The sequence below is a fragment of the Nuphar pumila genome, chromosome 3 (genome assembly GCF_984573655.1).
Source record: "Nuphar pumila chromosome 3, dmNupPumi1.hap1.1, whole genome shotgun sequence".
NCBI classification, from domain to species: Eukaryota; Viridiplantae; Streptophyta; class Magnoliopsida; order Nymphaeales; family Nymphaeaceae; genus Nuphar; species Nuphar pumila.
Window position 1 is genome coordinate 5,044,292 of NC_143251.1, and position 18,713 is coordinate 5,063,004.

The following is an 18,713-nucleotide window of genomic DNA, read 5'->3' on the forward strand; positions in this document are numbered from 1 at the left end:
TATATATATATATATATATATATGTGTGTGTGTAAACCGAACATATTAGGCCCCATTTCTCGTTCAGCCCCATCCTTTCCTATAGTTTTTAAGTGTTTTATGATAGATTTAGATGTGTTTAAAATGATCGATTTAGTAAGAAACAATTCTTGGATCATGTTCTTTCAACGAAAATACATGTTTTTATGAGCCAAGAAAAACTAGTACCTCCATAGCCATTGATTTTGGATCACCGAAAAAACCTGTATACAAATCAGATTCCGGCGATCCAAAATCTGGTTCCCACTAAACAAAACCTATAAATTACATCTACGATGTTAGACGTGCAAAAAAATACTTAAGACTGATTTTTGAAGGTGCCTAATGAGACCTAATGAAAAAAGGGGCCTAAGGAATGCATTACTCTCTCTCTCTCTCTCTCTCTCTCTCTCTCTCTCTCTCTATATATATATATATATATATATATATATATAAACTAGTAAACTAGTATGCACCGAGATTTTCATAGGTTTTTCATTTTTTCTAAAACTTCAGCATATGGATGTGATCTAGATGCATGGTTTTATAGAAACAGACTCTTGGATCATCTAATTACAATGTATAAAAATAATTTTTTAAGGCTTTAAAATCAACAACTTATAATTTTTGTAAATACGTAAGCATAAAAAAGTATATTTCTTGATCCGATCACTACAAGAAAGTCGTGGCTTAGCGACGGACTATATTCATCGCTAATCCGTCGCTAAGCCGTCGCTAAACAGTTTAGCGATGGCTTAGCGATGGATTAGCGATGGATAGAGACCATCGCGAATTTTTGCTCGCTAATTAGCGAAAAAACTTATATGTCGTTAATTCCGTCGCTAATTTGCGACAGATTAGCGACGGATAATGTCCGTCGCTAAGCTGTCGCTAAATTTAAAAAAAAAATAAAAAAAAATTGATCCCTGTCGGGCGGTATTCCGATAGCAATAAGCCAGACTTATACCGCACCCGACAGGCATTGCACAGAACCAGTGCTCTCCAGCGTCGTTGTCCTCCGTGAACCGATGCTCTCCGGCATCGCCGTCCTCCGTGAACCGGCGTCGCCATCCTCCGTGAACCGGCCTCCCGCACCGATGCCTCGAGGTTAAAGTGGTTCGAGTCTCCCTCCGACTTCACCTCGGACGGAAGGACAATCGCAGAGGAGAAAGACAATATTCCGTCTTCAATATTGTCGTTCCTTGACAGTCCAGAGGCCGGCCACTTCTTCTCATCCACTGCAGCTGCTGGCACCGCCATCTTCAGCTCCTACGAGCTGCCAAAAGCTGAGGTTCCGGTCACCGCTTTTGCGTCTGCCTCGTCGCCGTCCTCCGTGAAATGGCATCCTCCGTGAGACGGCGTCCTCCGGCGTCACCGTCCTCCAGCGTCCTCCGGCGTCGCCGTCCTCCGGCATCGCCGTCCTCCATGAAACTGCCTCGTCGCTGTCATGCTCTCCGACGTCGCCGTCCTCCGAAGAAGTCGGTTTAAATTGAGCGCGGCCGATTTAAATTTCGAACGGGGAGAGAAGGAAAATTTTGCGCTCTGTTAAATCGAAAATTAGCGAGGGAATTTTTCCGTCGCTAATTAGCGACGGATTAGCGACGGAAAAATTCTCTCGCTAAATCCCTCGCTAAAATGTTTTTCTTGTATTGAGAATTAGCGATGAAAAAATCATTGTCGTTAATCTGTCGCAGCTTAGCGACGGATTAACGATGAAACAACTTTCGTCGCTAATTAGCGACGGCTTAGCGATGAAACAACTTTCATCCCTAATCCGTCGCTACTTAGCGACGGATTTATGAAGAAAGTTTTCTCTAGCTAATCTGTCGCAAAGTTGCGACGGAAAAAATCCGTCGCAAATTTTCGTCGCTAATTATCATTTTTCTTGTAGTGGATTACGACGATCCAATAGTCGATTCCAAGCAAATGGACCACTCCAAAAGCATTTGCAAGGTTAAATTTACAAAAAAAACCTATGAAAATCTTGATTCATACCAATTTACATATTTTGCTAGTTTACATGTTCCAGTTTTCCTTGATCAAAGATAACTAAAATATATAAACTGGTATGCACCAAAATTTTTATAGTTTTTTTTTCTAAAATTTTACTGTACGGATGTGATCTAGATGCATGGTTTTATAGAAACTGACTCTTGGATCATCCGATAATGATGTACAAGAAAGATCTTTTAAGGCTTGAAAATCAATGGGTGAGAATTTTGATAAATTTGCAAGCATAAAAAATTATATTTCTTGATAATATTAATAACAGCGACATTACATTGTGGCTGCTATTTAAAAGGTAAATAGTAGCGACACTACATTGTGTAGCAGCCACTTAAAAGTCCTTATTTTCTTTCCAATAGCAATCACTTTTGTAGTTGTAGTAGATCATTTAAAAAGGCTACTTGATAAAGTGATTGCTAATACACAGGTATTAGGCATCACCAAAAGTGTGACCATTATTACTTATCCAATAGATTATCAAAGGTTACTTTAGAAAGAGTCCACTAATACACAAGTGTTAGCAGCCACTCAAAGTGTGGTCATTATTGCTTACCCAATATTAGTCATTAATGTGATTGTAGTAGATTATCAATGCTAATACACAGTTATTAACAGTCAATAAAAGTATGGTTGTTATTGCTTACTCAAATGCGACCACTAATGTGGACGCAATAGATTATCAAAGGTCACTTGAGAAAGAGTATACTAATACACAAGTATTAGCAGCCACTCAAGTCGTTAGTGCTTACCAATAGTCACCACTAATGTGATTGTAGTATATTATCAATGTTAATACACAGGTACTACCAGTGACTAAAAGTGTGGTTGTTATTGCTTACCCAATATCAATCACTAATGTGGATGCAGTGGATTATCAAAAGCAACTACAGAAAGTAAATGCTAATACATAGGTATTAGTAGCCACTAAAAATGTGATCGTTATTGCTTACCCAATAGCAGTCACTAATGTGGCTATAGCAGATTATTAAAGGCCACTTGAGAAAGTGGCTGCTAATACATAGGTATTAGCAGCCACTAAAAGTGTGGTCGTTATTACTTACCCAATAGTAGATTATCAAAATCCACTTGAGAAAGTGACTGCTAGTACATAAGTATTAGCAGGGACTAAAAGTGTGATGGTTATTCTTTACCCAATAGAAGTCACTAATTTGGTTGTAGTAGATTATCAAAGGTCACTTGAGAAAGTGGTTGCTAATGCACAAGTATTAGCAGCCACTAAAAGTATAGTCATTATTGTTTACCCAATAGCAGCTACTAATGTAGCACCAGTAGATTATCGAAGGCCACTTGAGAAAATGGTTGCTACTATTGAGCACCCAACATCAGCCACTTTTTTGAGTCCCTGCTAAAATGTTGTTGCTATTGTTGCCTATTCTTGTAGTCAATATATGTCTAGGCAGTTGTGCATTAAATGATGTGCAGTGCCAATGGTCATTTTAGCAGCCGCATATGGGGTGATGTGTGGGGCCTAGGGTTGTTAGTTTGACATGGTTGGGTTTGCTTGGTGTCGCATGAGCTCACAAAGAATTAGCCCATGACAATGAACATGCCTTTAATAATAACTAGAAGTTCAACAATTTTTCCTTAGATATATTTGAAAAAAGAGTTAGTCTAATGACCTCATAAGATGAGTTAAGCCCAAGGCTTGTTCTCATGTAACACTTCAACTATGGTACCTACTGCAAACATGGATATCCTTTGGTAGGTTGTCTCATATGGGAGAGGATACATGCATGGATCTAATATGGATTTGAAACAATTATGTAGCTTTTTGTATAAATTAGAAAATGGTCATGTATATAACTCGATATTTAAATAGTAACAATATATGTAACTATATATTTATAATCAAGGGACCTCTAATTGTTCTTTAAGGATAAATGCATCGACTATCACTTATAATGTTATAGGTGTCATGAATTTTAGACCCGTTCTGATCCATGACTTGATTCAAAATATTTTGGTGACTATACAATGTGGATTTTCAATGGGGTTTGTTGTGGTAGCGTAGGGATTGGGCCACTAGGCCCGAGATCGGCCTAGTAGTCTTGCTAATTATTTCAATATAAGAATATTTAGTTGTTATGCGTATGCTCATGTGAATGAGGTTTAACTTGAGCCTAGAGCCAATAAATGTACCTTCCTTGACTATGCATCGGGTAAGGATATAGATTGCAATGTTTTGATCCAAAATCTCCTAAGTTTATAAATAGTAGATATATGACTAGATGAGACTTCTATGTTGCATCCTAAAGACCCCTTCTCACACTACTAAAAAAATGCACACGAGGTCAGTAAAAAAGGCAGAGTTGGACATTGGTGCTAATTGACCTAAGTATGCTACTCCACCAAATCAATTTTCTTCAATCCAATTGCCTAGTGAGATTAAAGTAGAAGAAACTCCTCAGGAGGAAGAATAGGTGGAGCAATATACTATTGCCAGAGGGAGACAAATGAGAGATATTAAAGCACATCAAAGATATGGCTTTATAGATACAATTGTTTATGCCCTATCAGTTGTATAAATAGTTGATATTTGTGAGCCATCACTATATTTGCATGTTATTTCTTCTCTAGATTCTGCCAAATGGTTTGTTGGTATGCATGAAGAAATTGAATCTCTCAATAAGAATGAAATTTAGGAGCTTGTGAAGCCTCCTAAGAAAAATAATTTGCTAGTTGTAAATAGATCTTCGAGAACAAAGAAGGTAACTCATGATTAAAAGATGCAAGATATAATGCATGATTAGTTGCGAAGGGCTATAATCAAGTATAGGGTGTTGATTTTAATGATGTGTTATCTCCTATTATAAAACATAACTCTATTTGTGTTTTACTTTCTTTGGTTGTTATGCATGATTTGAAACTAGAACAACCTAATGTCAAAATAGCTTTCTTACATTGTGACTTGGAGAAACAAGCTTATATACATCAACCTGAAGGTTTTGAGATTGAAGGTAAATGAGACCATTTGTGTTTATTGAAAAAAATTATAATGACTTAAAAAAGTTCCCTATGCAGTGGTATAAGAAGTTTGACTCCTTTATGGCTAGTTTTGGTTATTATACAAGCAAGTATGACAATTATGCCTAGTATTGAAAGCTTCATTATGGTTTCTTCATTTATTTGCTTCTTTGAGTTGATGACATGTTGATTGCAACGAAGGACATATATGAAATTAAGAAGCTGAAACAGTTGAATAATGTGTTTGAAATGAAGGATTGGGGACCAATCAAGGAGATCCTTGGTATGCAAATTAAGAGGGATTGAAAAGCAAAAAAGTTATATTTGTAGCAAAAGAAATATATTAACAAAGTTCTAGAGTGTTTTGGCATGAAAGATGCTAAGCATGTAAGTACTCCACTTGCTTTTCATTTCAAACTTTCAATTGCTTTATCATCTTAGACATATGAAAAGGTAGAATACATGACAAATATGTCATTATAGTGTAGTTGGTAGTATTATGTATACTCTGATGTACACATGCCCTGACATTTCACATGCAGTTAGTGTGGTGAGTTGATACATGTCTTGTCTAAGAAAAACTCATTGACAAACAATGAAACAGATTCTCATGTATTTAAGGGATGCATAATATGGTTGTTTAGAGTTTGGGAGAACTGGTGGTGACTTAGTTGGATATGTTGTCTCACATTATGTAGGTGATCTTGTAGAAATAGATGACTTATTGGTTATGCGTGAAATTCAACTAGAGGGGGGGGGGGTGAATAGTGAATTTGAGTTAGGATCGGAAAATAAAAATATTTGCAGTCACCACACAATCAGCACAAGATATATACTAGTTCGGTCAAGTTATTGACCTACGTCTAGTCCTCAAGTCTTAACACTTGAGTAATCCACTATTTACTCCTTATTAAACCCAACAAGGATAAATAATATAAACACCCTCGTACAGACAACCATGTAAAGGTCTTCTTCTCAAACATGAGAAGGAACAACAACAACAACACCCTCGTACAGACAACCCTGTAGAGGTCTTCTTCTCAAACCTGAGAAGGATCAATATAGAAAACAGAAAGTTACAACACTTTTCTATAAAACCTTCAGAATGATATGCAAAAGATGTATGCATGTTTGAAATATCACACTTTTGAATATTCTCACAGAATGTTCTCTTTTTCCAAAAAAATAAATAGAATAGTCACTCAGGAGAACAAATAGTTCTTTTTGCTTTTTCTCAACACACTCGATTTTCGTCAGAGAACTTTTCTTGTCTTTTTCTCTCTTTTTCTTTCTCTTTCTTTTTCTCTTTCTTTTCAATGCTCTGTGTGTTTTCTTGAAAATCATGTTTTTGACATCTTTTTGTTTGTATATATAGGTATACAAAAAAGATGTGTCTTTTTTGAGAGACTATTTCAAATGAGAGTACTTTTTTATATGAGATATCGTGTCTCTCAGAACATCATTTCTTTTATAAAAAAGTTGTGTACTTTAGAATATAATAATTTTTGTGTACCATTTCACTTTTTCATAAATTGTCATTCTTAAATAAATGCTTTTGAAAACAGTAAATGTCTGTGTATTATAATATTCATTTTTTTTTTCAAATCATCATTTCTTAATTGAAATGATTTGAGGTACATTAAATATTTGAGTATTTTGAAATGAGAATTATATTGTAATTTGTCACTTCTCAAATAAATGATTTATAGTACACTAAATATTCGAGTATTTATAATAATGATTATTTTACAAAATCATCTTTTTTTGAATAAATGCTTTAAAGTATGAACCAAAATTTCTTACGTAAATGTTTGTGTATTATGAACTAATACATCTTTTTATAATTTGTCTTTTCTTTACATAAATGCTTTTTGAAATCATGAGCTATTATATCTTGTCAACTTGTCTTTTTCATAAATGCTTGTAGGAAGTACAATTAATGCTTGAGTGATTTAAAGTAATGATTATATTTCAAATAGTCATTTCTTGAATTAATTGTTTTGAAATATAATTAATGCTCGAGTGATTTAAAGTAATGATTATATTTCAAATAGTCATTTCTTGAATTAATTATTTTAAAATACAATTAATGCTTTCTTGAAAAATCGTCAATTCATATGTGAATGCTCTTATCTTTTGAGCTAACATATCTTATCACTTTGTCTTTTTCATAAATGCTTTAGAAAGTACAATAATTGTTCTAAAGAGGCCTTTTTGAAATAATACAACATACTCAAACGGTTACTTTTATGAAAACTTGTTTTTTTGTATATGAATGACTTATATGATTATTGAGTGAGTTTAAAACATATACTGTAATATGAAATATGCATGCTTATGAAGGTTTTGTTACAAATGACTCTAATAAGAAAGAAACATTCTTAAGGCAGCCAATCATCTCCAACTTTGAGGGTCTTTATGAAGATTTGGCCAATCAAGCTTTTCCTTCAGAATCCAAGTATGATTGCTTCAAATGTTGCACGTGATCACATAGTCTTCACTATTCTTTAGTGAAAGAACCTTGCATCAAATACACGTCAGATACACAGCAAATCATATCAAGTCATAATATAATATTTCTCAATATCATCATGTTAAGCATAAGCATATCATATTTTATCAATATCACATCACATATTCATCATCAAAACATTGTTTCTCAATATTCTTCCCCTTTTTTATGATGACAATATATGTTCCCCCTATCAATATGTCACACATATCAAGATGATTAAACATGATAAATAGCAATGCATACGATAGAGATTATTTATGACAAAAATACTAATCAAGTACTAGATCATAGTATGTGCATTCTCAGACACACATAACATAGAGTTAAGAGTTTTTGGTGTACACATCATGTGCGCATGAGTTTTTCTCCCCCTTTGTCATCGACAAAAAAAGAGATAAAAGAATGAATATTATAAACAATAAAAAAATCATTCCAAGTTGGACGGTGACGGCAAATGTTTGAGAATGAGGTCTTGTCCAAGCTTTAATGATTAAAACGTTGATATTAAAGATGCTTGATTATGCATGAATAGATCTTGCGTTATTTGGACATCTACCAGAATTGAGAACATATCTGATTGGGATGTCTGTTCAAAATCATAATCTTCGTCTTCATCTTCATTTTGTGGCAAGGGTGAGCTTTCTTGGGAAAGAGTAGATGCGTTGAAGACTTTAGTAGAGATGGATACTACTTCATCTTGAAGCGATACGTGGAAGAATGACAGAATGAGTGTGATAAAGTTGCCAAACGGAAGGAGACGAAAGACTCGAAAGTTGATCATGTTTTCAAAAATAATGGACGACCAATTTATAGGGAGAGGACAAAAAATCACATACAACAATAGAGATGTCTCGTTTGCCATGAATCCCATGGTATTTTGCTTAGGAAATACATTGTGAAACAAGATTTATGAAAGAAGTCTCGCATGCAATTTAAGATTGCTAGAGTGCCATGAAAACTTGGTCGACCGAGTAGAGTTGAGAATCTTGTTCAATACAGTGCGTTCAATGAGTACTATGTTGGAAAAGTCAATGTCGTAGGATGAGAAGTTTAGAATAACTCCTAGTGTATGAATATTAAAATATATGAAATGGTTACGAACCATAGTAGTGATGTTCTGATGATCATTATCGACCGACATGTTGATGTAGAAAAGTTTTACAATATCAGGATAATAGGAGGCACGGTTGGATGAGCCTAAAATGTAGACAAAATCTTGTAGAGAGATTTCGAGATCGAAAGATATAAAGTCTTCAAAGGAAATGAGCCTACCTGGTTGGATTTGAAGAGAACTTACATAGTTGTGGTGTTTGATTAAATCCGGATATCAAAGCTCTAAGGAGTCAATCGTGTCGATTTCCTCATTGAAGGATTGAGAAGATGAGGTCATTGTGAGTAGAATAGGAGTCTTGAAATATGAACTAGTTAGTTAGAGGCTAGAATAATGTAACACAAATTTTGAAATAAAATGATCAAGAAATTTTTGTGTGATGAGAGACTTGGGGATCAATTTTCTTTAAATAGAGAGTGAAACATTATTGCAAATTAATGAAAGATATAGCTTTAGGTGACTCGTGAATGAGTGGTCATATCCATTCTTTTTGAGACATAACTCAAGTTTTGAGTGAAGACAAAAAAAACCTTAGGTGATAGGTTTTCAATTTTTCATGGGGTGATCCATGGATTTTAGATAAAGTAAAAAAAGCAATAAAAAGAGTGTAAGACTCACGTGTTAGAGTGAATGGAGAAGATGTCATAAAGTACTTTCAATCAAAGGCATGCTATTAATGACAAAAGAGAGTGAAAGACATAAATAGATTGCATGATGGTCTTGAAATAATTCATATGAGCCTTATAGATAGGTGTGAAAGGAGAAGTGACATAAATTAATTATGTCATGAAGTGATCAAGTGGTGTGTACTTGACATGCCTACTTATTATTTTGGAATAGTACTTTGAAAGAGAGGCCAAAAATGACGTGAAAGAATGACATGATATAAAGAAAATGTTATTATTAAATAGATAATAATAAATAATTTTGAATATTTAAAGATGAATAACAAAAATTGAGTGATACAAATGAATGACAAGATAATGTATAGTACAAGAATAGAAAATTGTGAGGTATAAAATAACTATATGACACAAGAGAGTTTTAGCTGTGTGAAATAAATCATTATTTAGACATAAAATATGATTAAGTGTATTGAGTTAAAGATAGTTTTATAAGTCACCTAGCTTACAAATTCCTAATTCTCTTCTAATACATACAAAATCTTCATTTTTTAAAGGTTTAGTGAAAATGTCAGCTAATTGTTGATTAGTAGGCACAAATTCAAGTTTAATTATACTGTTAAGAACTTGTTCACGTAGAAAATGATGTCTAATTTGAATATGCTTTGTACGAGAATATAATATATGATTTTTAGAAAGACTAATCGTACTCGTATTATCACACAATATAGTTGTATTTTTGAAGTTTAAACCAAAATCATTTAAGGTTTGTTTCATCCAGATTACTTGTGTATATACTAGACTTGCAACAATATATTCAACTTCAGTAGTTGATAATGATACACAGTTCTGTTTCTTACTGAACCATGAAACTAGTGAGTGGCCTAGCAGATGACATGTTCCACTTGTTCTTTTTCTGTCAGATTTACTATCAGCAAAATCCTTATAAGAGATTAAATCAAAATTAGATTACTTTAAATAAAATAATCCAAAATCAATTGTTCCTTTTAAGTATCTCAAAATTCTTTTTACAGCTTTTAGATGTGATTCTTTAGGGTCAGACTGAAATCTAGCACACAGACATACACTGAACATGATATATGGATGGCTAGCAATTAAATATAGTAGAGATCCTATCATACCTCTGTACAATTTTGTATTAACAGTCTACCATCTTCATCTTTGTCCAATGCAGTAGTTGTACTCATAGGTGTGTTCTTTGAAGCTGATGAGTTCATATTGAACCTCTTTAGAAGCTCATTTGCATATTTTGACTGATTGATGAACACTCCATCATTGGTTTGCTTTATGTGCAGTCCAAGAAAGTAGATGAGTTCTCCCATCAAACGCATCTCAAACTTCTCCTGCATAGACTTAGAAAAATCTTGACATAGACTGTCATTAGTAGATCCAAAGATGATATCATTCATATATATTTGAATGATTAAGGTATGAGCATCTACTATTTTTATAAATAAAGTTGAATCTGCTTTTTCTATTGAAAATCCAATTTTTAAAAGAAATGTCTTAAGACGATCGTACCATGCATGTGGTATTTGTTTTAAACCATATAGAGCACATTTTAGTTTAAATACATGATCTGAAAATGATTCATTTTCAAAACCTAGAGGTTGTTTTACATAAACTTCTTCATTTATAAATCCATTTAGAAAAGCACTTTTGACATTGATTTAATTTAAAATCCATATAACTTGCATAAGCTAAAAACATTCTTATGGATTCAAGTCTAGCAACATGAGCAAAAGTTCCATCACAGTCAATAATCCTTCAGCCACAAGCCTTGCCTTGTTCCTAACTATATTACCTGATTCGTCCAGCTTGTTTCTAAAGATCCACCTTGTCTCAATGATTTGATGATCTTTTGGTTTAGGTACAAGATCTCATATATCATTTCTTTGGAAATTATTTAGTTCTTCAGTCATTGCAAGCATCCAGAACTCATCTATAATAGCTTCATCATTCCTTTTAGGTTCTAATTGAGAGATAAAAGTCATATTTGCAATTTGTTTCAGTTGAGCTCTTGTTTGAACCCCTTTGGTTAAGTCTCCCATTATCTACTTCTGAGGATGATCTTTAATTTTAGTAAATGTTCTTTGTTGACCATCTTTATTAAACTTTGTTGCATTATCTATAGGAAAATCTGTACTTATAAAGTCATCATCATTAGTATCATTAAGAACAGATTGACCAATAGATTCATCAAAGCTAACATGCAGAGATTCTTCAATAAAGTTAGTGCATTTATTGAAAACTCTATATGCTTTACTATGACTTGAATATCCTAAGAATGTGCCTTCAGAAGATTTAGCATCAAATTTATCAAGACTATCTTTAGTATTCAGGATAAAGCATTTACAACCAAAGACTTTAAAGTAGTCTATTCTTGGAGTTCTGTCATAGAATAGTTCATAGGGAGTTTTATTCAATAAAGGCCTAATAAGAACTTTATTTGAGATATAACATGCAATATTTACAGCTTCAACCCAAAAATATTTAGCAATACTGTTGTGTTGGAGCATTCACTACAAGAAAAATGCATATTAGCGACGGACGTTGTCCGCTGCTAATATGTTGCTAAACATTCTTAGCGACGGATTAGCGGCAGGCAGCGGCCATTGCATAATCCTAGTCGCTAAATTGCGTCAAATTTTATATGTCGCCAATTCATCGCTGTTTAGCGACAACGTATATCCGTCGCTACGTCGTCGCTAATTAGCGACGACGTAACGACGGATGATATCCGGATGTAATCCATCGCTAACTTTTGGTTGGTAAGATACCGACGAAATAACATTCGTCGCAAACAATCGCCTGATTGAAATTGGCGACGGGCTAGCGACAAATAGTTTTGTCGCTAATCCGTCACTAATATTAAAGAAATTAAAAAAAAAATTTAAAATATGAAACTCGAGAAAAAATTCTCATAGTTTATATTATACAATTCATATAATCTGCTTATAAAAAACAAAATATACACAAAAAATTTATACAAGTGAAACAAAATTAACACAAGTTCTAAGTTAAACAACCAAATACAATCTCTGCCAAGTTATAATTAGTTACAAGTATGTCAAACAAATTGAATACATGAATCTAATCGTCGTCAAGATTCGGGGCATCGTCCTCTTTATTTTCTCGATCTATCCCTCCCTCCATACCTCCATCATCTCCTCTACGCTGATCATCTCCAGCATTCTGCAAGAGAACCAAAATATTAGTAATTATAAACAAAATATAACAAAATTCTCATATGTGTTCTAAGGCAGTAAAAAAACTTCATATGTGATTCTATCATGCTCATATGTGTTCTAAGGCAGTAAAAAAACTTCATATGTGATTATATCATGTTCATATGTGTTATAAAGCAGTAAAAAAACTTTATATGTGATTCTATCATGCTAATATGTGTTCTAAGGCAGTAAAAAAACTTTGTACGTGATTCTATCATGCTCATATGTGTTATAAAGCAGTAAAAAAACTTTATACGTAATTATATCATGCTCATATGTGTTATAAGGCAGTAAAAAAACTTTATACATGATTCTATCATGTTCATATGTGTTCTAAAGCAGTAAAAAAACTTAATACATGATTCTATCATTGTTCTGATAAATTCTTGAAGGGTTCTATTCTTTTTTTCTACCACACCCTTCTGAGGTGCAACTCTAGGAAAGGCAAAGTTATGAGAAATACCATGTAAGTTACAAAAAATTACAAACAGATCATTATCAAATTCTCCTCCATGGTCACTTCTAATTTTGACAATAGAAGAAGATTTTTCATTTTGTAATCTTTTGCATAAATTCTCAAATTCATGAAACATGTCACTTTTGTTTTTCAAAAATATTACCCAAGTGAATCTTGAGTAATCATCAATAATTACAAATGCATATCTATTATGATTAAGACTAGCTATCCTAGAAGGACCGAAAAGATCCAGATGAAGAAACACTAAAGGTCTTTTGCTTGACACCATATTCTTTGATTTGAAAGATGATTTTGACAGTTTTTCCAATTGACAAGCATCACAAAAATAATCCTTTTTAAAAGACATTTTAGGCAACCCATGAACCAAATTATTTTTGGCAAGTTTTGAGATATATTTAAAGTTGATATGTCCCATCCTCATATGCCACAAATTTTGAGAGTCATTATTAGCAATGAGACAATGTTCAGAAATACTATCTAAATATAATTCATATACATTATTTTTTTCTTAGTCCTTTTAAAATAATATTTTTGTTTGAATCAACTATAAGACATGCATCATTTTTAAAACTGACATTATATCCTATGTCACACATTTGACTGATGCTTAAAAGATTATGTTTTAAACCTTTCACAAGGAGAACGTCTTTAATAACATGATGATCAATATTACCGATATTACCAATACCAATTATTAAACCTTTGTTGTTATCTCCAAAGGTGATGGTTTCTCCTTTGTATTGAAGAGCAGTAAATAGATCTAAACGTCCTGCCATATGTTTTGAACATCCACTGTCTAATATCCACCTGTTCTTCTTTTTGAGTACCTACAATAAATCAAGTAAATGACTTTTTTGGTACCCAATCGGGTCCTTTTTTGTTAGATTTAGGAACCCATATCCATTTTAATTTGGGTTTCTCTTTCATCAGGGAAGAGTACAAAGTATTTGATTTATAATTATTATAAGAGTGATAACTCATCTTGGAGTTTAAAGTACTTTTGGCAAAAGTAGTTTTCTGATTTTAACAAGAAGGTTTATTGAAATGAGAGTAACCAATACCATTCTTGTAAAAAGAAACTTTTTAAGAAGCTAGACGTTTATCTAGATTCTCTTTTCCTTTGGTAAATTTGAAAACCATTTTCATAAGGTTTTTAGTTTTACTTTTCAGTTCTGAAATTTCTATTTGAAAATGTCTTGTCTTTGAACTCGTGGACATAATTTCAGAAGCAAGCATGGGATTTTTCTCCTTTAAATTAGAGTTTTTGATGATAAGTTTTTCATTTTTTTAGAAAGATTTAAATTTTCGGATTTCAAAATTTTGTTTCTATGACTTATTTTTCTATATTCTTCATACAATTCTTGAAAGGCATCTAGAAGTTCATCAAAAGAAAAGTTAGATTTAGGACTTACAAAGTTTTCTTCTGCCATGAAGCATATATTTGCAGTTCATGCTTCATTATCACTCAACTTTTCGCTAGAGGATGACTCTGAGTCATCCCATTTGGAATGGAAGGCTTTTTTCTTGAAGATCATTTTCTTTGGATCTTCTTTTCAAAAGAGGGCAGTCACGTTTTACATGACTTGGCTTTTTGCATTTATAACAGGTAATTTCTTCTTTTGGATCATGCTTTTCTTTGAGTTTTTTAGACAATATGTCCTTTCTCATAAACTGTTGAAATCTTGCGGTAAGAAGAGCCATTTCAGATTCTTGTTTGGAATCATCATCTTTGAAAACGGTTGAGAAGGCAAGAGTTTTCTTAGATGGTTGTTCTTCTTCCCTTCTCTCCTTCATGTGGACTTCATAGGCCATAAGATTTCCTATTAAATCATCCAAGGTAAGTTTGGATAGATCATGGGCTTCTTCAATGGCTGTTGTCTTTTTCTCACAGTCGGATGTAAGAGATCTCAACGCCTTTTTTACCTTGTCAGTCTGCGAATAATTTTCTCCTAGAGATTTAAGATCCTTGGTGATGTTGGTGAATCTGGTGAACATTTCATGTGGACTTCATAGGCCATAAGATTTCCTATTAAATCATCCAAGGTAAGTTTGGATAGATCATGGGCTTCTTCAATGGTTGTGGTCTTTTTCTCACAGTCGGATGTAAGAGATCTCAACACCTTTTTTACCTTGTCAGTCTGAGAATAATTTTCTCCTAGAGATTTAAGATCCTTGGTGATGTTGGTGAATCTGGTGAACATTTCAGCAATGGTTTCATCTTTGATCATTTTGAATAATTCATATTTTTGAACCAAAGATGAGATCTTGACTTCTTTTACTATGTTTGTTCTTTCATGAATAACTTTCAGAGAATGCCATATATCATAAGCAGAATTACAGATAAATATTTTGTTAAATTCATTTTGATCAATGGTACAATATAATGGATTCATGGATTTTGCATTTAAGTTTGCCATTTTCCTTTCTTCATCAGTCCATAAAGTATAGTCTGATGTAGGGAAAGAATAATGACACTCAACAATTTTCCATACTGCAAAATCTACAGACTTAAGAAATATAGACATTCTACACTTCCAATAACCATAATTAGTACCATTAAAAAGGGAGGGCGAGAAGAGTATTGACCTTCAATGTCACAAGTATAAGAGAATGATGCCATTTTTGTGCCAGAAGACTTGTTATGTCGAAACCAGTAAAACCTGCTCTGATACCAAATGAAATTCCACTAGAGTGGGGGGGGTGAATAGTGGATTTGAGCACGGATCGAAAAATAAAAATACTTGCAAGCACCACACAGTCAACACAAGATATATACTGGTTCGGTCAAGTTACTGACCTACGTCCAGTCTTCAAGTTTTACCACTTGAGTAATCCACTATTTACTTCTTGTTAAACCCAACAAGGATAAATTATACAAACACCCTTGTATAGACAACCATGTAAAGGTCTTCTTCTCAAACTTAAGAAGGAACAACAACAACAACACCCTCGTACAGACACCCTGTAGAGGTCTTCTTCTCAAACCTGAGAATGATCAATATAGAAAACAGAAAGTTACAACACTTTCCTACAAAACCTTCATAATGATATGCAATGGATGTATGCACGTTTAAAATATCACACTTTTGAAGATTCTCACAGAATATTCTCTTTTTCCAAAAAAATAGTCAAAATAGTCACTCAGGAGAACAAATAGTTAATTTTGCTTTTTCTCAACAGTCAATTTTTGTCAGAGAACTTTTCTTGTCTTTTTCTCTCTTTTTCTTTCTCTTTCTTTTTAATGCTCTATATGTTTTCTTGAAAATCATGTTTTTGACATCTTTTTATTTGTATATATAGGTATACAAAAAAGACGTATCTTTTTTGAAAGACTATTTCAAATGAGAGTACTTTTTTATATGAGACACCTTGTCTCTCAGACCATCCTTTCTTTTATGAAAAAGTTGGGTACTTTAGAATATAATAATTTTTGTGTACCATTTCACTTTTTCATAAATTGTCATTCTTAAATAAATGCTTTGGAAAACAGTAAATGTTTGTGTATTATAATATTCATTTTTTTTAAATCGTCATTTCTTAATTGAAATAATTTGAGGTATATTAAATGTTTGAGTATTTTGAAATGAGAATTATATTGTAATTTGTCACTTCTCAAATAAATGATTTATAGTACACTAAATATTTGAGTATTTATAATAATGATTATTTTTTTACAAATCGTCCTTTCTTGAATAAATGCTTTGAAGTATGAACCAAAATTTCTTACGTAAATGTTTGTGTATTATGAACTAATACATTTTTTTATAATTTGTCTTTTCTTTACATAAATGATTTTTGAAATCATGAGCTATTATATATTGTCAACTTGTTTTTTTCATAAATGCTTGTAGGAAGTACAATTAATATTTGAGTGATTTAAAGTAATGATTATATTTCAAATAATCATTTCTTGAATTAATTGTTTTGAAATATAATTAATGCTTGAGTGATTTAAAGTAATGATTATATTTCAAATAGTCATTTCTTGAAATAATTGTTTGGAAATACAATTAATACTTTCTTGAAAAATCGTCAATTCATATGTGAATGCTCTTATCTTTTGAGCTAACATATCTTATCACTTTGTCTTTTTCATAAATGCTTTAGAAAGTACAATGATTGTTCTAAAGAGGTCTTTTTGAAATAATACAACATACTCAAACAGTTATTTTTATGACGGGGGCAAGGATGAAGACCCGGCGGGGTGGAGGTCCAAATTCCCCTCCTCCCTCTGTTATGGGAATGGATCAAGAATGAAGGTCACTATTTTGAGATGGGGTGGGGATGGGGACCTTGTCCTCCACACCCACCCTATCCACTACCATCCCTAACTTCAGTTTGCTATAGTGCAAAAGCATATTAATTAAGACATGTATACTACTACGAGAAAATCTCCACATAGAAGGAATCTTTTTAATTGGTTGGATTTTGGAGTCCAACCATTTTTTATATATTTTACTTCTTAGGCAAGTTGGGGATATGGTAGGAGCATCTAGTGCAAGTCACCTTGTGTTGGGACATTGCAGCTTCAAAACCCAACGGTATAGTATAATAGGGGTCTGCCTAACCCCTGCTTGCCTTTTTAGAAAATGGTTGGGGATATGGGATTTAATAGTCATAATCACTTTATTCTCCTAACCATTCCAACCACTACAAGAAAATTGTGTTTCAACTTTGTTTTTTTGTTTGATCTGAATCAATAGATGCATCTATTGTTGTTTATTTACTAAAAATAGAAAATGATCATATTGTACGACTAATTTGACACATTTTCCAAAATATCTTATAATTTTTTATATTCTTCCCATGTCCAAAATTGCAAATATCTATATTTGAAAAAAGCTTTTTACTCTTCATACATGAAAACTTTCTATATATGCGAACTTCCTCCGAAATATGCAAATTTTTTTGTAGAATAGTATTTCTTCTCATATTTGTATCTCTCTGATTTGATATCGAAAACTTGTGTTTTTATAGTCGTTGAAAAGTTGAGACATAGGACTATAACTTTCATGTTTTATGTAAGAATCAAAAACCCATCTAGGGTTCTCATTTCTAAGTTCCAAAACTAGAATAAAAACATACTCTACATGTTGGAACAACCGAATAATCAATCTTCAGATAATGTTTTGACCAATAAAATGAAAGATTTCAAAAAACACACAAAAAAAGAATATAGACAAAAATATCTTTCCAATGACACCTGATTCAATAAAATACGATGGACAGACGTTGAGATACAACCCCAACAACATTCCTAAAATAAGACATGAATAAACATGATTGCACCTTTTTATGTCTATTTTAGGATATTTTTCAACCACCAACACCAAAAGACTAAAAAAATAGCAAAAAAAAAAGAGATCAGGATGTTAGCTTTTCAACACTACCAAGATCATCTTGATTTGATGAGCGATTAGAGACAAACGTCCTCTGAAAGATAGAGTGTTTAATATAAGCAAGGATGAGGAAGTCCACATAAAATATATGTGAGGTTAAGGAAGTCCACATAAAATGAGGAAGTTTGCACAAAATATATGCATAAAATAAGGAAGTTCACATAAAAATAAGTGATAACATCCTATTAAACTCAAACCTTGAAACTTTACAAATATTTGATTAAGTTTGCATATACTTCAGAAGTTCGCATAAAAATAGGTGCGAACATTCTGTTAAACTTAGAAAATCACATGTATTTAAGAGAAAATCACATGTTTAAGAGTAA